Raw genomic sequence first — 23114 nt, forward strand, 5'->3', positions numbered from 1 at the left:
GGAAACCAGGTCCAGGCTCCAGATGAAAGATGGGGCCATGATGAGAGTGATGGGCCGGTCCCGGTGTCGAGTGACCGGCTGACACTTTACGATGATTCTCTGGGAAAGTTGGTCAACATCAATCAGGTGACATCCATTGGTGTCACCACAATGACATGTTTCACTACATAGAACACTATTAGTCCTGTGGCACAAAGAGGACCACTGTTTACATCATGAATCATTAATGGTCCAAGCATTAAAAAATGCTGAATCCCTTTTATGTCTGATTGAAATAAAGTAAATAAATGTTCTCTGCTAAAATGAATCAAACAGACACAGGAGCTACAGACATCACTTCTCTTACATATATAGTGGTGATACGGATTTGAATAGGGCACACTTTTATACATACACACAGTTTATAAAATATCAGTATTTGATGAACTTAGATTAACAATAAACCTGAAACTAGAAGGGTAATTTGAACTTGAACCTTGAAAATGAAGCTTTAATAACAGCCGTAGTAAGTATAAAGTTTTAATTACAAGTTGTATAATAAAATGATGCTTTGAAAACAGTTCTAAGATTTTAAAGTCATCTTGTATTTGGTAAATTAATTATCCAAGAAATGTGGTGTACTGAAAATGACGAAAAGATGCAAAAGCTGCACTGCTTCAGGAATATTAATACACACAAACGTTTACCGCTAGCACAGCCAATAAGAAAACAGCGTTCTTTGTCGTCGCATACTTTTATCCAATGAAACGCCTCAATGAGAGCCAGCGGTCCAATCCTGTTTGAGGTGGACCGGATCTTTTAAGAGAGCCGGTTCTTTTGACTCGGCTCACTTAAAAAGCTTCCATGCGGTTCCTTAGAATTTTTTTTTTGTTGTTGCTTAAATTAATGTATTACCAAATTATATGTAAAATAAGTTACTAAGGGTAATAATCCTTATATAATTTTTTATATGTATATGACTTATTTATAATAAATTATAAAATAAACACAAAAATAAGACCCATCTAAATGATAGAGAGTCGATTCTTAGAGCCGAATCTTTCAAAACCGACTCATTACTGTCTCGGTGGTTTAGCTGCTGAGTTTGTTGAAGGAGAGAGGCGACTGAGGAGCGAAATACCGGTGAGTTCTGCGTTTTTAGATCATAAAATAAACATATATTAGTTAATTTATCGATATAAGAAGCTGTTTATGGAGTTTGTGGAGCTGAAATGTGGGTTTGTACGAATTTTAGCATTGGGCAAACTGGCTAAAGTAGCAGCTAACCTAATCAAATGCTAACTATAAATAACGTTTATAATAATGTTTACTGTGGAGTTAACTAATAAGCTGTTTTAATACTTTAGATTACCCAATTATTATCTAGTAAAGTTATGAAGTGCTGTCTGTAGAGATACGAAACAGACCTTTAAACTGCCTCAAATGTGCTGCTAAATCCGTATTACAGCGTGTTTAACTAGTTAGCTAGCTAGCTAACTAAGCTAGCTGTGTTGTCTAAGCTAAAATAACTTATACCAAGTAAGTTATATAGCTTAAGTAATGCTTTTCCTGTGTAATTAATGATTAATTAATATTATTAATAGCTAGCTATTCAATTGTTGTCGTATTTAAGACAGATTAACTCATCCTTTTACTGCTACACGTGTTTATATGTCGCTAAGTTAACTTACATGTTGAATATTAAGCAGAATCCTATTTATTAATGGTGTATCTAAACTCTTAATTTAAGCAGGTTTAAGTGTGTGTTTATATTCCAGCCTTCAGCTACAGCAGGCACAACAGCTAGTTAACTTTTATATATCTAACTCTTAATCCGTTTTTCACCAGATGCCAAAATGAACCGGATTCGGATCCACGTGGTGCCGTCCAGCCGAGGCAGGGTCACCCAGAGAAGCTGCTCTCGATCCAGTCTCGATCCGACCCAGCTATCAAATATACTACTTTTATTTGAACTAAACTGCTGATAACGCACAGTTTAATCTGATATATTAACCACAGCTATGAACAAAGGCTGTCTTTGCTGCTCCATGCTGTTTACACACATGGTCTGTGCTGTGTTCACTGCACATCTGTGTTAAAGCAGTTTAGGTTTATACATATGTGAAACCAAACCAAACAAAGGGAGAAAATGCTACAAGTAAAGGAACATCAACTCATCCGGACTATAGAAACCAACTACAGGTGTGAAAACGCCTTATGTGTTCAACAAGAACGGCAAGCGTTGTCCCAGTGCAGCACCGAAACCCCAGAAAAGAAGGACGGGTAAGTGTAGTGCCGATTAGAATTCCAACTGATGATTTCAGTACTGATAAAAAACTAAAATAATCCAAAGAGTGCTGGTACTAATCGGACGATTGGTCAATTATTCATTGGTGATGTTTTCCATCTCGCATAGCTCCTGTTCCTAATGCACATCACCTGCTCAAGCCAGCACACCTGTGAATCTTAATCTCACATTAAGAAATTGACCAATGAAACTCCTTAGGCTTTATAGTTTAATCAAATGTATTTGCGTGATCCATACCTCATTACATTACAAAAGATAAGTTGACATTGACGTTTGAAGTTTATGCATTTTTATAATAAACACAGTTTGATTATGTTGACTAATCATTGCAGTGTGGATGAAATATTGGTCTCACAATTTTGTGTTTATTGTGAGGTGTTCCAGCATAATAAAATGCCATGACTCTGGAAATTGCTGTTTTTTTTACCTTTTAAATGTTTATATTTAAGAAAAATATGTCCAAAGCAAAGAAATATTGACACTATGTAAAGAACAAATGTGAGAATTTTTTCTTCTATGCTTCTTTAAGGTGAATGTAATGCATGTAGTCTTTACTCATTCTCCTAAATTTAGCTGTTTAAAATGCATAACTTGCACAGAACCCCATTTCTGGCATGGTATCATTTTAGCACTTTCTGGAAAAGAATTCCATGGACTTATATAGTGTGGGAAAACAGCGCTGGCACAAAGCCAGCAGACTAATTTATGTTGCCAGATGTAAATGAAAAGGGAATAAATCTTCTCTGGATATTATCTGGTCAAAGCCGAGTGTAAATACATGTGAAACAAAAAACTGCAATGTTAAATTATTTAAGTTGAATTTTTAAATGTTTTATTTCCACCAGGCCCACTCAGTACGACAGAGCCAGAGATGCATTTCCTGTGTGGAAGGGACGCGATGCTCAAACCAGTGGCTGCCAATGACACGACATTGTGTTTCTCGTATCCTTTTCTAGCACACTGTGCATAATTTAGCATCTTTTTATATTTAGCCACAATCATGTACAGCACTGGTTGCCAGGTCTGATCCTGGAGGACCTGCTTGCCAACCCTCTGTGGTGGTTTCCTACTCTACCACACTACCTTTAATTCAGGCTTGCTGATTGGCTGATTTGCTGGATGATTTGCTATTGATTATTCATATCCTGTGCACTTTTACTGTCAGCATGGTTACTGTGGTATTAGCATCACTATTCACAATCATTTCAGTGGTCTTGTTCAGCATTACTACTACAGTGTAAGCAATACTATTGTAGTGAATGCATTGCTATTGCTGTATTAGCATTGTTCTCTGTGTGTTAGCATCACTACCCCAGTGTTAGTCCCATGCCTTGTTGAACAGGGCCCTTCATATTAGTGCTGGGCAGTTTTCACAATTAATTTGTTTAATCAAATGTTTTTAATCTGATATACCTGAAAACGCTCCTCATTTCTGAAGTGTTTATCTTCCTAACTTGGTTACTAACATCTCCGACAGACTAACTTTAAATAATAGTTAAATAAATATAAATAGTAGGGTTTTTTTTTTTACAGGTAAACCTAGTTTAGAACCACTTCTTTGTCAACTGTAGATAGATTTTTAGTAGTGGGACAAAAATAAAAATTGATTATAATCGCAAAGATTATTTTTTTTAGGCCATAATCGCCTAAAAAACAGCACTACTTTACATCTAGAAACTAATAAATATATGATCTAATCTTAAGACTATGAAAGGAAAGGATCTTTAACATCCTCTCATCTTCTCTTCTTAGACCTCTAGCCTTAAGTAAAGGACTGCAGATGTAGCTGTTGATTTAAAACAGCGTCTAAAATCTAAAAGTCTTTTTGTGGTTTGTTACTTTTTCCATGCTTTTAAAAATGGTAGAAATCAGTTCAGTTTTCTAATTTTGATCTTTGCAAGTAGCTCTTACCATCTGCCACGTACTTCATATGTTTCTTTAGCCATTACAACAGATATTTACCAAGACAGCAGCCAGGAGTTTTTCAAGATGGGCTGAAGGAGATCCCCTGTGACCGGTGCCGCCGAGCTGCAGCCCACCGAGAGCCTACCACTGGAGTTCAGAGATGTATGATTATCTTTTTATTGACTATATTGATTATTTCGCATAACTCATAAGGACACATGAGCTTAAATACAGAGACTAAATGGTTAATATAAAAGCAAGGAAGCAACTGAATGCAGTATGCAAAACATGACATTTAAAAAAAAAAAAAGAGCCAGTGTTCATTTAGGCTCATGCTATTCACCTGTGTCAATCAGTGTCTCAGAAAATTAGAATATTATATTATAAGACCAATTAGTACTTTTGGTATCAGTGTGGGCAGGGTGCCAAGTCCTGCTGGAAAATGAAATCAGCATCTCCATAAATGTTGTTTTCAGTAGAGGGAAGCTGTAAGATATGAAGTGCTGTAAGATTTTGAGGGAAAACAAAGCTGCACTGACTTTAGACTTGATAATAAAACACAGTGGATCAACACCAGCAGATGACAGACATGACTCTCCAAACCATCACTGATTGGTGGAAACTTCACACTAGACCTCGAGCAGTTTGGACTGTGTGTCTCTCCACTCTTCCTCCAGACTCTGATCCCTTAATTTACTTTAAATTAAATGTAAAATGTACTGATGATCAGTGATGGTTTGATAAAGAGAGTCATGTCTGTCATCTGCTGGTGTTGATCCACTGTGTTGTAAGGTCTTTCAGCCCTGAATCAAGGCCAGCAGCTTGTTGTAGCTGTTGGTTTCAAACAGCGGCTAAAATCAGAACTCTTCAAATTGTTGGTTGACTTTTCCAGCATTTCATAATGAGGAAAAGTCTTTTCAGTTTGAAGAAACATTTAACACTCTGTACCTTAAAAATAGTATTCCGCTTTTATAAACACTTATCCTTCAATTAACAGCTGATAAAGCCATTTTCACATATTAAACCGATATTTACCAGCCAAAATCTTTACTTTTTTACTTCTTTTGGGCTGTCAACATTAACGCCTTAACGCATGCAGTTAATCTGAAAACTTTCAATGCGTTAATTATTTTTTTACACAAATTAATCACATGATGAAATTGACAGAACCTGGTGATGCATTATCAACTTTATCTAGTGATGTAACATGACATCACTTAAAAGCTGTTGACTGTGGAATATGGAGCTACACTAGCATTTATTTTCTCCATCAAAACTTATGCATTTAAAAAAGTTAAACTCAGTAACTCAGAACATTACATTAATCTAATTTAAAACAATTTGTTTCTTCTCTCCAGACTGTGTCGGAGATAGCCGAGGCAGCAGGAGAGGAGGACGCCACACACAGTTCTTCAGTGGACGTCAACACAATAACCACAGAAGCTACGTCATCATGAGCACCTTCAGGCCTGATTTTCTCAGCTGTCAGTAGACTTCACAGAGCTCGCCATGCTGAAGTGTTTCAGAATCCAAGCTGTGACCAAAAAACATATTCACAACACCAACATCTGTAGAGCAGAGACTGTACCTGATGATCGAAAACTTGCTTGAGGGTGTCAATGATGGCCTTCTGGACAGCAGTCAGGTCGGCAGTCTTACCCACGATCGCGGTTTTGAGTAATGAATTGATTTGAGTAATGAGTTTTTAAAAGCCTTAGGAATCTTTTGCAGGTGTTTATTCGTTAATTCGTTGATTCAGATGATTAGGTTAATAGCTCGTTTAGAGAACCTTTTCATGATATGCTAATTTTGTGAGATAGGAATTTTGAGTTTTCATGAGCTGTAGGCCAAAATCATCCGTATTAAAACAATAAAAGATCTGAAATATTTCAGTTGGTGTGCACTGAAGTTTAATTTTTATAATTTCATTATGGAAAATAATTAATTTTATCACAATATGCTATTTTTTTGAGAAGGACCTGTATTAATAAAACAAATGCTAACTGCTAGAGGACACATGCTAATATGGTGATACTACAACAGTCTTTGGAAATAAAATGTGTTGCTGTTGTCCTGAATCTTACGCCTGTGTTTATTATTAACAGGTAATGCTTTTAACAAGAGGGTAAACATGTAGTGTTTATCTTTTTGGAACTTGTCTTTTTGCTTTTCATACTAACACTGTTTTAATATTATAAGCCTGTTGTAAATGTTTCAGCTAACAGAAGTGTAAGAGATGGGTATCTCTGCACCGGGATCATCTTCCACTTCTTTTTAAGCAATGACCTAGATCAGCACACCTGCTCTATGAAGCTTTATGAATGTGAGCATTGGGGTTTAACACTTTCAAAAGACTTGCCTGCTCATATAAAGTATTTAACAAGTGTTTTACTATTTAAAGTCGTGTGGTTTTTGAGCTCTAAACTTAGCAAACACCATGACCACCAAGCAACCATACCTAGACTACCATATGAGCTACTTTAAGACGCTATAGCAATGACTTAGTAACATTACATCAGCCACCTGGCATATGAACCACCTAAACAACTATAGCAAGCATCTAGCAACCACCTGGAATACAACAGCAAAGTGTAACAACTGATAACATATTGAAAAAAAAAAGCGAGAATATCATATTTGTAACAAGTCAATGTCATGATACTAATAATAATAATGCACTCCAAATATCTCCATATATCCAGGATTAAAGTAAACTAAATTGGCAGATATAATCTGTCTCTAGTAGATATTTAATGGGAAATGGGAGAACAGTGTGAATTTTTCTTATGCTAAAAAAAGTTCCCTAATGTGAAAATTAGGAGTGGGTGATATCGTTCAAGATATTCAGAAATGTTGGCAATATTATTGCGTATGACACAATATGGCACACCCCTATTATCCTACACAGCCTGGTTAGAGTGAATCATGCCTTGTGACCTTGAAACAACCTTGAAAAAACTTGGATGAAGGATGAAATAGACATATTTATTGTGAACAAACGTGTATTTTTACTACAAAATTTATCTCTTTACATATCCCAAGTGTCAGCCATGCTTTCCCTATAGCTTGTTTAGATTTTGATCAGCTTGTATATGTTTTTTATTTGTTCAAACAACAAAAATAACCATCAAACAACAACCTGCACCATCCAAGTCTTGCTACTGGCATAAGCTGGTCCTGAGCTGGAATTTTAGGCAGGGACCCCTGGAGAGCAGAGAATGTTAAGGGCCATTCCTGAGGACCATATTAACCCTCGTATGTTTATTTAACCCTTTCAGAACCTGCATCCATTACAATGGACATCATGCATTTTCTTTATTTTATTTAAAATGTTTTGTTGCACATAACACTATTTGAAAGCTGTTGTCCATCAGAATAGTTCATGAGTGAACCAGCCAATGAACAAGTTTATAAATCAATGAAACAAACAGTAACTTGGCCCCACCCACTGAACTGAAACAAAACAGTAGTACAAGAGCCATTAAGGGATTATAAAATAAAAAGGTCAATATTAAATATTATATACAGGCTTACATACAATGCAGTGGAAATAAAAAATAAACTATTGAATATTTTTATTTAACTGGATTTATTTGCTATATAGATTTTAGAGTAGAATATTAAAGTCGTCTTTTTTGTGCATTACGGACAGAAAACAGCATTCTTACTTTTTTTACATCACTGGAGATAATTCAGGTCTGAAAGGGTTAATATTGTTTTTTTTTTTTTTGGAAATGCATGCGAAGGTTATTATTTAATGGATGTTTTTTTACTCCTGCACTCAGTAAATTTAGTTCATAAACTACAGACAGAAATTTCTCTCAATTCCAAATAAAATTTTTGTATTCATTCAGAGCATTTATTTGCAGAAAAAGAGAAATGACTGAAATAACAAAAAAGAGGCAGAGCTTTCAGACCTCAAATAATGCAAAGAAAACAAGTTCATTTGTTTTTAATCACAGTTTTTTTTTCATGCATCTTGGCATCATGTTCTCCTCCACCAGTCTTACACACTGCTTTTGGATAACTTTATGCTGCTTTACTCCTGGTGCAAAAATTCAAGCAGTTTCAGCGTGGTTTGATTTCCTTTTTTTTCCAGAGCTGTAAATATGTATATATGAGTGAGGACATATGAGACAGGATTGGTGGGGGAATATTATCTGGGCCAGGTTGGGACATGCCATCCATTCAGTGCAGCTGGCTGTGAGAAGATCCTCCAGCAGAAGCACAGCGAGCTGCAGCTGAATTATGAGCATCTGGGGCGAGATTTAGGATTTAGCAGTGGGAGGAGGGGGGTAGGCAATAAGAAAAGCACCGCTAGTCTACGTGGAGCACATAAACACGGGCCCCTGTGCTGAAAACGGGGCGGGCAGCAGCTCCACTTCCAGCAATGACATCACTTTTCCTGCCTGCTGCTCAAACCTGAACACGGGAGAGGGAGCCGGAGAGAGCGGAGCCGAGCCGAGGAGCAGCCCGCCCGCACGCAGCCGCAGCCCGGGGAGCCCGTCAGCATGCGCCCGCTGGACGCGCCGGGGAACAGTGCAGCGAAAGGCGTCTCCTAGCGTGTTTTGTTCGCTTTTAACGTCGCGGGAGGAGCAGAGCTTGAGGTAAATGAAGCTTTTCGGTACTTTTTACTCGCTGCTCGGCTGTTTTTTTTCCGTCGCTATGATTTCTCTCTGTGTTGCTGTGGGGAGGAGGAATGCGCTCTGAGCGCTGAGTGATAAACCGAGCTCAGGCTAGCTCGCGTTAAACTGAAAAAATCTCGCTTTAAACTGAAAAAAAAATGGACAGGAGCACAGCATGAGCTTTAATACAAACAAAGGAAGGGAATAAAAATGGGGGGAACCGAGCTGGGACGACACCGGCTGGAAAAAAGACAGAAAAAGAGGGAGGGAGGATGCTAGTTGTGATATCCGGACAGGATGCGCTGTGCCTCGGCCCTTTAAACGGCCAGGGTCGCCGGTGTCCTGTCGAATTGTGCTACCCATCGATACGGGCTTCTTAACAACACGGCGCATGCGCCAACCCACATTTTTTATGTTTTCGTGTGTTTTTATAATAATTTCGATTTTTTATTGGGTGCATTAAACCTGACCTCAATGAATGTTACAAAATTATGAAAGCCCGTTCCCTCCACTTAAAATAATAATAATAAAAAATCCGCACATTTGTTTCGTATTAGTACATAAAAACTGCTGTCTCATTATTTTGAGATACTATCTCATTATGAAGAGATATTAAGTAATTATTTTGAAATGGTATGTAATTATTTTGAGATAGTAAGTCACTATTTTGAGATGCTATCTCATTATGTTGAGATACTATCTCATTAGTTGGAAAGAATTTTCTTTTTACCAAAAGAAAACGCTCTTGCTATCTCAAAAGAATGACTTAGTAACTCTATAATTATCAAGTTACTTACATATACTAGTAATATACATATTACTATACATATATATTTTTTATTTAAAAAATAAAAAATATATATTTTTTAGCTTATTAAAATGTTATTAATCGCTATTTACACTTTTTTTTAACACTCAAACAAATAGACAAAAGACAGCGAGCTTAGGTTGTTTGATGCATACAAGGAAAACTAGCAGAAGAATTTGCATGAAATGTGAAAAACACATAAAAACATTTAAAAAATGTGGGTCAGCAGATGCCACAAAAGAAAAGTCTCCACCTGGATGTAAGTAAGTAAATGATGTGGGGTTAATGATGCTGCAGTTGGTCTACAGGTTTAGGTTCAGCAACAGTATGTGCTGAAAGAATGAGGTCAGCTGACTACCTGAATATACTGAATATAGACCAGATAATTCCATTAATAGATAAAAATGCCAGGGTTCAGGGAGCATGAGATCATCATTTTCACACATGGATTGAGAGAGAGTTCACCAGAGTCCAGATCTTAACCTCATTGAGAATCTTTGGGATGTGCTGGATGGAGAAGAGAGGCTTTGTGCAGTGGTCAGACTCTACCATCATCAATGCTGCTGAAGATCTTGGTGAAAAATTAATAATTTATGCAACACTGGATTGAAATAAATCTTGTGACATTTCAGAAGCTTATTGAAACAGCAAAGCACACAGTGCATTGCTGAATATAATTTAAGGTTAGGTTAAATGTTTATTGCTAGACTTTAGTATTTAGCTGCAAATGTAATTGAGCTAAACTTAAATGTAAAGCCTACTTTACCTCAGTTTAACTAGTTGTAGTGAGTAAATGTTTGCTAAGTCAGCTAGTTACTTTTTAAAATAGTTTTTAAAGAGTTTTTAAAGAGTTTTCTTATCATGCAAACCCCCTTTTTCCTTCCTTCCTTCTCTAAAAACTAGTGTTATTAATAAGCAAGCTCGCTGTAGTTGCATGTAGAGAAAAACTCAGGGAAGCTTTTTAAAAGCCTTTAAACTTTAAAACTTTTTTCACAAAGCCTGTCTATCTCACTATCTAGCTCTATAACTTCTCTTTGCTGCTCCTGTAATTAAAAAGCCATGCCCTGTAAAAGAGCTCAGCCAATTCTGGCAGTGTTCATGTTGCATTAGACCCTAAAACAGCAACTAATTCAAGTCTAATTGAGGGTAAAAGCATGCCACCCCCCTGCCCCCCACCACCACCACAACCACCACCATCTACCAGCCCCTCCCCTTTAATATTTTACAGATGTTTCTCCCATTTGCAAACCCCATGTCCAAAAAAAAGCCATATTAAGTGCAGCTTACACTTAACAGTTAACATCTAGCTTCTAACTATAACTATACTACCTAACTATATCTACCATTCTCATTCCCAGCCATGAGAATGGAGTTTAATAAGATTTACTCCTGCTGAGAGAGAATGAAAAAGAGACAATGATAGAGAGAGAGAGAAATAGAGGGAAAGAGGGGTCTCTAGAGCAGGGGTGTCCAAACTTTTTTTGTTGGGGGTCAGAAGGAGAAATCTATTTGAAGTCACGGGCCACAGACTCTGTAATAAACCAAATAATGAAATATACCACTTTAAATAATACTTTCATATACACACACTATTTTACTTGACTTACTATCTTTATTTATCTTTGACAGTGTTGTGTAAACTAAGATTTTTCAAATTGATGTTTAATTTCATGATGTCTCTTTATATTAAACTCCTTAATTACGGCTACTTTTAGACTCTTTGGCCCGTTTTTCTGCGCTACAACTGAGCACCCTCTCCGCTTTTAGACTCTTTTGCCTGTTTTCTGCGCTACAACTGCGCACTCTCTCCGCTTTTAGACTCTTTGGCCCGTTTTTCTGCGCTAAACCTGCGCACTCTCTCCGCTTTTAGACTCTTTGGCCTGTTTTTTCTGCGCTAAAACTGCGCACTCTCTCCGCTTTTAGACTCTTTGGCCCGTTTCTGACACCTTGCGTTCAAACTTTGAATCTCCCATTATAAAAACCTGCTTAACAGCGGGCCAACTTTCATTCTATTTCTAAAATAGTTATAAAATAGTTTGGACACCCCTGATCTAGAGGGTCTAGACCCAAACAGCACACAGCAGAGCAGCTCCAGGCAGTAAAGCAAAGGGATGCTCAGCTGAGGGAAACAGCTAAGAGCAACACAAAGCAAGATAAACTCACAAATTGCTCTGTAAACCAGAATGACCACAAAGCACATCATAGTGGGAGCGGGCAGGCGGGCGGGGGACAGATGGGCAAGCAAGTAAGTAAGTAAGTAAGTAAGCAGTCTTGCTTCCAGTTCAGAGATAGTCATGGTTGGAAGGTCGCTGAAGGAGCTACTCCCATGATCACGTCCTTATCTCCTCTCTCCCCAGACTTTGATCAGTTTTTTCAGCGTGCCTGAGGGACATACGTCGTCCCTAATGGAAGGCAGATGACATGAGCAGATCTCTTCCTTTTAGGAATTCAGAAAGGTCATGTTTTTCCCCACTTTCTGCCCCCCCCTCCTGCTTCTTCTTGCCCTCCTACCTTTCTTCCAGGGTGTGTGAAAAACATTAGCTTGTTCGACTTGTTTCAGACTGGCTTGACCTCCCTTTAAAGGGGAAATCTGTGATTTTTCACAAGTGTTTTGCATAATTTAGTGTTTTGACATGTTAACAGCTGAGAGACCAGAGACTGATTTTTAGTGGGAAATTGTTAATTGTATAGTAATTTACAGCAGATACATCTGATTAGGGGTGGGCGATACAGCCCTAAAATAATCACGATATGGTATCATGGTATTTTGGAGATAACGATACTCTTGGTGATATGAAAAAATAACACTATAAAACAATTATTTCAAGAATACTATACTGCAGCAAAATCAAAATAACGATATGATATGGCACACCTCTAACTGAGATATTAAAAAATACACAGATTTTAATTTTAATGATCCAGAATGTCATGATATTAAATATCTTCAAATATCTCCATATATCCAGGATTAAAGTAAAATAAATGATACTGGACAGATATAATCTGTCTCTAGTAGATGATATATAATGGAAAATTATATATAGAGAACAGTGTGAATTTTTCTTTTGCTAAAAACAGTTCAGAAAAAGTAGAACCCTGATGTGATCATTAGGGATGGGAGATATGGCACCATATATTAAGGTATAATATAAGAACTAGGGTTGTGATCTCTACACCTAATATATAATATAACATATATATAAAAAGCTGCTTTATATATTATATATTTCTTTTTGATACTGTCTATCATATATATACATATTAAAATAATTTAAACACATGGAAATACTCAATTGCTTAACTTTTATTAAGCTGTTACCATAGTAAAATCATTGAAATCTATGTTTAATTTCGTTCTGTTTTGGTTTCCAACCAACTGCACATTTAGGAATGCTAACTGAGAACTTAATAACTGAGGAATATAAAAAGCTTGAGCTTACCCAGTTGGTAATTATATGTTAATTATGGTTCGCTTTTGGATGAAAATATTACTGGAACCTCTTTTTAGTGCTATTTCGAACCATGAGCTACAGGTCGACCTTGCAATATATATATATATATATATATATATATATATATATATATATATATATATATATATATATATATATATATATATCATACAGTACATTCACTGACATGCTATAAGTTATAGGACAGTTGAAAGACACAGTTGATTAAACTTCTATATAACTTGTTCCGGGAATGTCATTGAAAACAGCCAATGAGACGAGGAATAGCACCAGAGGCTGAACCAATCATGTGGCTGGAATAACCTCCTTATTCTCTCACTTATGAGGAAAAAAAAACCTTTAAGTGTGACAGAAAGTGATTTGATCTATATTGTGATATATATATATTAGTGCTGGGCAATATGGGAAAAATCATATATCACGATATGTTTTATATCACGATAACAATATATATCACAATATACCACATTTAAGTATGTTTTCAGTTATTCTTCCAAAAATATGACAAAATAATATCATTGCTCACTTTTTTCCAACTTTATTTCAAAGTGACATTAAACCAAACTTTGAATAACACAAATGAGAATAACGTAAAGCAGCGTCATGTCACAAAACCACATTAAGAAGCCTTTTTTTTGAGAAGATTACTTTTTTATCACTTATATAAACCGAGTTTATGCAAAGTGACCACGCCAATACATTTAATCATAGCCTACTTTATATATTTGCATGAACAATTGATGAAATTACTGTAGAAACGATAGGGATCCCCACGATATTTATCCTCATATCGCACAGCACTAATATATATATATATATATATATATATATATATTGATATGGATTATCGTGATTAGATTATTTTCCATAATATTTCGCCCAGCCCTTTTTTACTATTCTGTCTTAAAATGTCTTATAATACATCCCCAGCCTTAAAATGTGCTAAAAATAGATGTTTTAAGACAAAACCTTATCTTACTTAAGACTACCATAAAAACTCTTTAATTTTCAGGCTGTAGGCAGCATGTATTTATAACCATTTCACGTAATTGCTCTCTGTGATGTAAATTTTAGAGGCTTTAAACTCTTCTAACATCTGGTCCCTATCACCACCACTGTGAACAATTTACAGTTTAAAGTTCCTGTAGAACGGAGGATTTCACACAAAAAAAAACACCACGGGTGACTCTGTTTATATCTGAAACATTCAATTATGCAAATTATTTTTTTAAAAATTAATGGAATTTCCCCTTTAGGTGGAATTCTGAACATGCCAAAGATCTCACACACACACACACACACACACTCACGCTCACACACTTCAGTGTCTGTGTACCGCCCCAGGCGCTCGTGGGTGCGAGGCAGATTTTCTTGTTGGACCTCTTCTCATGGCCGTACAATTACTGTCCCATTTCTCTCTGAAAATGCTTAGGCCCCAGAAATGAGGCTGTTCTGCCAAACAGCTGTCAGTCAGACGCTTCTGAAAAAACATCTCCACAATGCAGGCTATTATTTTAACATCGCATTATCGGAACAGTTACTCTAATTAAGCGGCTGATGTCTTTTCTTCGGGCGCATGCTGTCATGTTTTACTTTCATAGACTTGGAACTGCGCTGGTTTTCAGTGAGTGATTTACTGCAGCTCAGGATTCTTCACTCAATTAACAAAAACAACCCAAAAACAAGAGACTTTCAACGAAATCATGGCTTGGTTTTGAAGTGGTTAACAGTAATACGGGTCATTTTTACAAATAACACAGCATAGCTGCTTATTTAAAGGTCTCCTTCCGCTAAAATCCACTTTTTCTTGTTCTTTGTGAAATAATACTAGGGCTGCAATGATTAGTTGATATAATCGACTATATAGTTGACTATTCGTTAATTTGTAAAAGTACTGAATCACACAAAGTGCTGGGGACAAAAGTGCAATGGGAGATCAAGGGTAAATGGCTCATTCAAACAGTTTTTACATATTTATTAATAATAAATTACATATTTATTTACTAATTTTAGTACTTCTCACGTTTACACAAAATCTAGACATTTAAATGCCTTTTAAATCTCATGTTCAGCTGTTTCTATTGTTTTTAGAGATGGAGGACATGGCAGAAATAGTCGCTGACTAATCAACTAATCGACTAATGGAAAAAATAATAATCAGATTAGTTGACTTCCAAAATAATTATTAGTTGCATGTCTATGAAATACTATAGGTCTCTCTGAGTTGTGCAGACGCTGTTTCGTTAGCTAATGAGGAGCTAAAAGCTCTTTTTACTCTGTTTACAACTTTTGTTTACTGAGCTAGTTAGCGTTAGCTATCTTGTGCAAACTGTTTTAAACTGTAGGTTTAAATCGGATCTCCGGTTGATTCTGCCTTTTAACAAGACTTTAAATATACACTAGGGAAGCACGATTTGACAAAATGCTCAACTCGACAGAACACAGGTATGAGTTTAGTAGCGTTAGTTTAGCTAAAAGGAACGTTACCAAAGGTAAGGACACAGAACACCCTTTTTTATCCACAAAAAAATGGCTTAAATGTCATTCATTCATAATAGAGACACAACTAGACATTTTAAAGTTAATTAAAAAACAATAGAACGAGACCTTTAATGCAGAATTGCAATAAAACCTGCAATAAAAAAAATCCCTGTGTGGCTCCGGATGATACTATCCAGCGTATTAGGTTGTTACGCTACACCTCCCACATGACACGGAGAGTGTGTGTGTTATGTAGTGAAGTGAACAGTGTCTGTTTTTCCTTCTCGAGCCTCATGATGTTATTTCGTGGACCGAAGCCCAGAACTGTCTGGAGAGATTGTGTCTGGCCACCTGATCGTGCCATTGGGCCAAGAGGCTGATCAGCTGCTATCACAAAAGGAGAAGCCTCACGAGAGGCATTTAAACCCCCCCCCTCACTTTCCTTTTAAATGTCTGATAGAGACATGACATCATGAAGAAAGCAAGACATCATGTGGGAAACTTTTGAGCATAAGTCCTTTTTTCTCTCTATTTATGACTGATTTTCAATTGATTGATTGATCTTCAATGAAAAACCATAGGCTATACCATAATACCATACTATACCATACCAAACAATACCAATACCATAATAAGTAAGTGGTAAGGATTAATAAATCATTTATAAAGTGAAAATGGAAAGAGTAGTTTGGGCAGGGCACTGGGTGATGTATGGGTTTAGATGTATGGGTCGCCTGGCCTGGGCTTCTGGGGCTTTAGCCACGAATAATTTTCCAGTAGCCCCGAATTGTTTTGCACAGCTTAGCTGTATTATTAATGAGGAGACAGGTCACTCTGACCACTGCGTAATTATAATATCTCTTCGCTTTTCAGGAGAAACAGCCAATCAGCCTTTAACTATTTTAGGTTTGCAGGACATTCTGTAAGCTATAACTATAATATAATTATAACTGTAATAGTACCTGCCACAAGACACCACCTGGGAACACCCGGGTAGTCTTGTAGTGTTGTGTTGTTATCCACTACTGTATCCATTTCCCTCAGTCACTGAAAGGACACTGAATGCCTGGTACAGTTGTCAAAGGAACCAGTTTGAAACATCTTAACATCTCAAGGGCCCTAAGAAGAAACAAAGAAGTGGAGACGTCCCTCTTGTTATGCGATTCCTGTTGCGTAGGGGATATATTTTGAGGGTATGTAGGGTGAGAGCGTAGGTTAGAGGGGGTGACTGCACTCTCCAGTTCTTCTGGTGGCTAAAACAGTGGCGTTTTGTGGCCAGTGTTCGCAGTTTTGTCTTCTTGCTGCATTCAGGCGTCTAAACACGGCTCTCTGGACAATTAGGACTGAAGCATGAAATCGGACCTTTGGCTGGGCTCCTCGGGCCGAGGCGGGGGAGCTCTTCTCCATGTGCTCGGGCCGATTGGAGCCGGCGCTGCTCTCGTTAGCGTGAGAAAATGGAAACCGTCATTACCGAGGGGTCTAAATCTCTGACCTTGCAGTGATTCGATTAGTTTCGATTACGACTCTTTAGGAAGCGAGCCAGGACTTTATCAGATCTCAGATTTAACCGTGTTTGATTTGATGGGATCTATACAGTAAATGTGCTTTTTCGTGCTGCGTATTCTTTCTTCTTTCTCCTTGGGACGTCCACATAAAAAGCAGTAAAACTGCATCAGCAAAACAAACTGCATTGGTTGGTCAAACCAGCTCCGACAGACATGCACCATGCATCTTCTTTCTAGCACTATATCCACGTGCATGCATGCCCTGTACCTTGTTGGGGTGGCTGCCCACTCCGTTATCAGCTTCCCCCCTATCCGGTGCACATCCATCCTCCAAAGCTCCATAGCTTGCGGTTACCATGGTTATGCACCGGTGGGGCACATTAGCATGTAGAGAATTCATCAATTGCTCAGGAAAGCCGGAGATGTATGACGGGGGGGCGCAGCGGGGGAGCGTGGTGCCGACTCTGCGAGTCTGAGCCGCTGTTTTCACACACTGCAGATATTTGGAGGAAAGCAATTACGCTCGCTGCTGTTCTGCCCCTGCGCTCTTTGTTTCAGTTCTGGGCTTTTTCTCAGCTTTGTAGGAACAGTGGGAGCTCACTGTGGTGAAATGTGACGTGACTTTTTATATTGTTTTTGTTCACGCCTCTTACTTCTTTTAGATCAGTTTAGTAGGTCAATTTCTGCCGAATCACCCGTTTTTTATAATAAGCTCTAACGAAAAAGATCCTTTAACAACACATTGGTTCTTTTCTTTCCATTTCTATTGGTGGGGTTGTTTTTATATGCTACGTTATCATTTAAAAAAAAAAAAAGGAAACAGTGGATTGCATGGTGGTGGTTGTGGTGGTAGAGGTGGTGGTGGTGGTGTAGTACGCCAAGGTTTGTTTTGCTTTGGACCCACCCCACAGAAGAAGCCTTGAAGAAGGCCACGCAAACATTTGAACTGCTTTTTCACAGAGCTCCAGTCTTCAGGTGCAACAAACATTCAATTCATGCTTGCACTAAGCGGAAATATGCTTGGGAATGTGGCCTTAATCAATTCAAGCAAACCAGGTCAATGGCACATCCTGTTTGGGCAGTAGAGGGATAAATGTCCGCGACTCGGTCAGGCTGCGACAAGAGTTAAACAAACGTCACAAGAAATGGCCCGGCGTGGCACATTTGATATGGGTATATCATCAGCTTGGGTTTTCCTTTTTTTGTGTGTGTGTTTTTTTGTGTTTCTGGCGCAAAATGGCTACATTATTCACTCCTTTCACAGAGCTAGCTCTCTGAAAGAAAGGCTCTTGCACCAGCACTGTTTGAATTGAGTTAGAGTTGGGAGAAAGAAAAAAAAGAAGGGCTTATGTGCTTTCCTTTCCTTTGCTTTCGCTTCTCTTTTTTTTTCTGGAAATGAAAGCCTCGGTGGTTTGGGGTCCCTTGACCTCTCATCCCGTTAATTACAGCCGAAGCATTCCCTTAAGAGGTCTACCAGCCCTGATGTATGCCGTGTTTACGTTAAATATGCAAACCCGCTCGCTAGAGGGCCGTTGCTTTTAAAGCGAGCCTTCCCGTCCGTTCCGTCTGTACGAACATGAACATGTGGCCGTCCATTACTCCTGGGTAGCCTTTTTTGGCAGCGGAATTCACATACGTCTTTGTACGGCGCAGACGAACCCAGGTGATTGATGAAGATGTGGAAAAAAGGGCCGTACGTGCGCCGTGCATTAATCTGGGTGGATATTTGGATTACCGTGCCGTGAGAGGACAGTGGCCGTGGCGAGCGGAACAAAGGCGATGAAGGCCCGGCCGTAAGGTGCCGCAGGGCTTTCGCTCTGAGCCACGGCGCCTGGTGTCCAGATGTTTCGTGGCTGTGTCCCTAAAGCCTACTGAAGACCAGGCTTGACTGCACTTTACTGCGGCACCGGCCAGGGGACAGCGGCCCTCTGGGTCACTGCCGTCCGCATACCAGCCTTTAAATAAAGCATATGCTTGCATGTTTTCTTTGCGCCGGGTTCCTCTTTTTTACCACTTCCAGCGTCAGCTGCCTCTTCTGCTTCTGGTTCCCCTGTTTCAGTTCATGTGATGTCCTTTTTCTGTTTTATCAGTTGAGGAACTTCAACTTGAGCTCAGGTTTCTGTATACAGTATCCAGCGTGACATTTACCCAAGGTGGTAACCATGGTAACCAGGATTCAGCCCGGGCTCATCCCAAATGTCCTTGTTTAGCAGACGCAACATTCACCCGGTTTCCTCGGTCGCGACCTCAAAGACGGATTTGCTTTGTCAAGCTGTTTTAACTCAATATGACCAGGTTTATATTCAGCTGATAGATGATATTGACAGCTTCCACAAACCCTCCCATTGGTGCACTTCCTTTTAACCCCTTAACAAGCAAGCCAGGATGTTTTCCAACTGTCTGCCTGACGTTACACCACTAAATCTTGAGGATTTCTATTCAAGCATCACATAAAAATGCTTTCAAGTTTAATAAGGAACGTTACTGAGAAGAATAATTGTGAATCTGTAATAAAAGTAAATCTGCTAATGTGAACAGTTCATGTCCTCCAAATTAGGGCTGCACGATATATCATTTAAGCATCGTCATCACAATGTCACTTAAGGCGATTAAATCAAACACGTCATGTTGCAGTGTTTTGATTCTTGACACAAGAAGAAGTAGATACACAGCGCTGTCTCTGTGTCTGTGTGAGTGACAGGCCTCTTCTGCCTGAGAAGCACGAAGTGGAAAGCTGTGCGCCTCAGTGAAGCACAGTTTTGTGCAGATGAATTCACGCTTATTTACGCTCTTATGTACCTTTTAAAAAGCCATTTAAATGCCTGATTAAAGGGATGATTACTGTTGTTTTGCTGTTTTCCTCGGGTTTTGAGAGCTCGGCGCTGACTCAGCTATTGGTTGGTCCGGACGTGAGACAGTTTGGGGGTGGGGGCGGGGCTGGTGACGTCATGGGCCATGCATTGTTTAATATTGCAATATATATCATCAAAAAAAGAACATCTGCAATGTAAATTTTTACCAATATCTTACAGCTCTAGTGCAAACCTTTAGATTTGTTATGTTTTTCTAGTTTTTACATCGATTTTTTTTTTTTAACGTGCAGAATTTGGGTTAATTGCTGTTACTGATCTGGAATTATTATTAATTATTAAGTGGAGTAGAGAGAAAACAGGCAGCTTCTCCAAGGGAGGTGAATGATGTGACCTCCAGCAAGGGACAGTGACTTTCATTCATTCATTTCATTCATTCCTGTGCTGATTTGAATATTCCCTGAGATACAGTGTTCAGTTTGCATTGCAGATCAGTGCTGTAGGTCAGGACATGAAAGCAGGAGGGAGCAGACGAGAGCAGGGGTCAGTTTAAGACCGTGTCACATACTAACCCCACCTCCTCCCTCCCCCTCGAACCCGGACTAGTGTCACATTTCTAAAAGGTGGATCAGCCCCTCCACCTCACATGGAGTTCAGCACATTACAGCCCATTAAGCTGTCTCGCTCTCAATGGGGGCTTTTTTTCCAGAGCCCTGATTTATTCCCTTAATCCGGACTCACCACTACCCTGCAGCACTAACCCACTGCCGGCACGGGATACCAGCACCGCACTGCACTGCGGACCACCGGACCATCCCACTAACCGACGGGACTCAGAGAAACAGAGATTCATCCCTTTTTATGTGTATAAATGCAGTTTAATTATATTGCCACTATATCGTATCGTATGCAATAATATCGCAAACATTTTTAAATACCCTGAAAAATACTGTGCCATATCACCCATCCCTAATTATCACATCAGGGTTCTACTTGTTTTAAATCACACTGTTCTTATTTTCCATTATACAACTCTGTAAAAAATGAAGAGAGCACTTCAGTTTCTGAATCAGTTTCTCTGATTTTACTATTTATATGTTTATGTTTGAGTAAAATGAACATTGTTGTTTTATTCTTTAAACTACAGACAACATTTCTCCCAAATTACAAATAAAAAAATAATTTAGTCATTTAGAGCATTTTTTTTTGCTGCAGAAAATGAGAAATGGCTAAAAAAAATAACAAAAAAAGATGCAGTGCTTTCAGACCTCAAATAATGCAAAAAAAAACAAGTTCATATTCATAAGGTTTTAAGAGTTTAGAAAACAATATTTGGTGGAATAACCCTGGTTGGTTTTTAATCACAGTTTTTTTTCTTGGCATCATGTTCTCCTCCACCAGTCTTGCACACTGCTTTTGGATAACTTTATGCTGCTTTATTCCTGGTGCAAAAATTCAAGCAGTCCATAGCTGTAAATATCTACTAGAGACAGATTATATCTGTCCAGTATCATTTATTTTACTGTAATCCTGGATATATGGAGATATTTGTAGTGCATTATTATTAGTATTTATATCGCCAACATTAGTATCGTTATCGCGAAAATACCATGAATTATCGTGATATTATTTTAGGGCCATATTGCTGTGATTATGTGATCATGCGATCGTTCAGGGTCTTCTTCCTGTTTGATTTAATGCTGGGCTTTTATCAGCAGGACCTTCTGAACTGTAATTTCTTGTTGTTTTTATTTTCTTTTTCGCCGCTGCTCCACTTCTGTCAGACGTCCAGCTGGAGGCGAGGGTTTGGCAGGGCAGTTACGTGTGTTAAATGCAAATGCCATTCGACACCTGGGGCTGCCTGACTTGTTCTAGTGCGCACCCGTTTGCATGTGATTGCAGAGCACCAAATTGGTCGCACTTGAAACAACAGTAAAGATCCACAATAGGCAGGTTTCCTTTCATGCGTTTGACACGAAATGATTTGCATGTTTACCACCCACATTCTCACAATTGACCTCATAATTGGTCGTGGTGTAGGATGATCTGAACTTCAGGGCATGGTTCACGGGTTCACGGGCATTTGTGTGTGAGTAAAAGTGTCAAATCAAAGAAAGAAAGGAAAGAAAAAGAAGCAATCAGTTAAAATAAAACAAGAGGGATTAAGTTTGTAAAGACTTATCTGGACGGGATGATCTCTTTTATGGGGGTTTTTATCCTCTGTGATTTTATTCCTGTCCAGAACGATCATGTTCTTGTGTTTCTCAGACATCCTCTGAGAAAATTACAGGATGAATTATCCACTGTTTTTCTCTGAACTTTTAATAAAATAGATATTTGTCCACTGCCGCGCACCGTAATTACACTTTGTTCACACGTTTCCACAGAGATCCATGTTAAAAACACAACAGCGAGTGGAAATGGAGGAGCTACTGAACGCTACGGATGTCATGTGACCGAGGAAAAAAAGCCTAAAAAGTCACTGATCCTCCTGTTTTCTCAATTGCAGTCCGGATGCAGGAGTTTTATCATGTTTTACTGAGTAGAAGTGTAAAAGATTTTTTACAGACGTCTCTCTAAGAATCAAATTTCATCGGGATAGGGCTTAAGAGACTGTTTTAATAATTTACTGTCATATCAGTAATCATACTGATTCGTTTCAGCACTCAGGCCTTCATCAGGGTTAAAAGAGAAAAATTAATAACATCTCAGCTTTTAAAACATACCAGTAAGAACACTCCAACTACTGAAGTTTACATGATCAGCCAATAAGATGCTGACAGCTCAATTTCACACTAAAGCAAGTCCACTAATTCCTTTAATTTTCTCTTAAGAAAGTTTTTTTTTTTAAGAAATGGTTATAGACAGCATGTTCAAATAATTGATATTTAAGCACTATATATGCATGCACGTTGTATTTTTCTAAAAGATGCAAAGCCATCTTTTAATATCTATCTTTTCAATAAGCCCCAAACCTGAAATTGATCAAATTTATTATCATATAATTAATTAAACAAATAGATAATAGATGAACCGAAAATAATTGGAAAAAAAGTGGTTTACTTCAACTAATATTCACATTAATAAATTAATAAACCAGGGAACAGTACTCACTCCTGTTACTGAAACTCACTCCTGTTACTGAAACTCACTCCTGTTACTGAAACTCACTCCTGTTACTGAAACTCACTCCTGTTACTGAAGCTCACTCCTGTTA

General features: G+C 38.3%; 1 protein-coding gene, 1 long non-coding RNA gene and 1 other non-coding gene across 5 annotated transcripts in view; all 3 read left to right on the plus strand.

Moving 5' to 3' along the window:
* Positions 1 to 1012: 1012 nt before the first annotated feature.
* LOC103038829 (uncharacterized) lies at positions 1013 to 6270 on the plus strand. The gene is made up of 5 exons (XR_002650880.2): positions 1013 to 1122; positions 1828 to 2262; positions 3133 to 3229; positions 4242 to 4354; positions 5551 to 6270. It is a non-coding gene; the product is annotated as an uncharacterized LOC103038829 (long non-coding RNA).
* Positions 4990 to 5128, plus strand: LOC125780705 (small nucleolar RNA SNORA2/SNORA34 family). Its single transcript, XR_007423983.1, has one exon. It is a non-coding gene; the product is annotated as a small nucleolar RNA SNORA2/SNORA34 family (small nucleolar RNA).
* Positions 6271 to 8343: 2073 nt separating the features above from the next.
* The window catches only part of nckap5l (NCK-associated protein 5-like), a 48196-nt gene continuing 33425 nt past the window's right edge, over positions 8344 to 23114 (plus strand). The window contains exon 1 of one of the 3 annotated variants that reach the window (XM_022677075.2): positions 8344 to 8799. The gene's annotated coding sequence lies outside the window, so the exon portion shown is untranslated. The remainder of the gene's footprint in view (positions 8800 to 23114) is intronic. The other 2 variants (XM_049462690.1, XM_049462691.1) reach the window with 2 other exon arrangements.

The sequence above is a fragment of the Astyanax mexicanus genome, chromosome 13, assembly GCF_023375975.1.
Source record: "Astyanax mexicanus isolate ESR-SI-001 chromosome 13, AstMex3_surface, whole genome shotgun sequence".
Lineage (NCBI taxonomy): Eukaryota > Metazoa > Chordata > Actinopteri > Characiformes > Acestrorhamphidae > Astyanax > Astyanax mexicanus.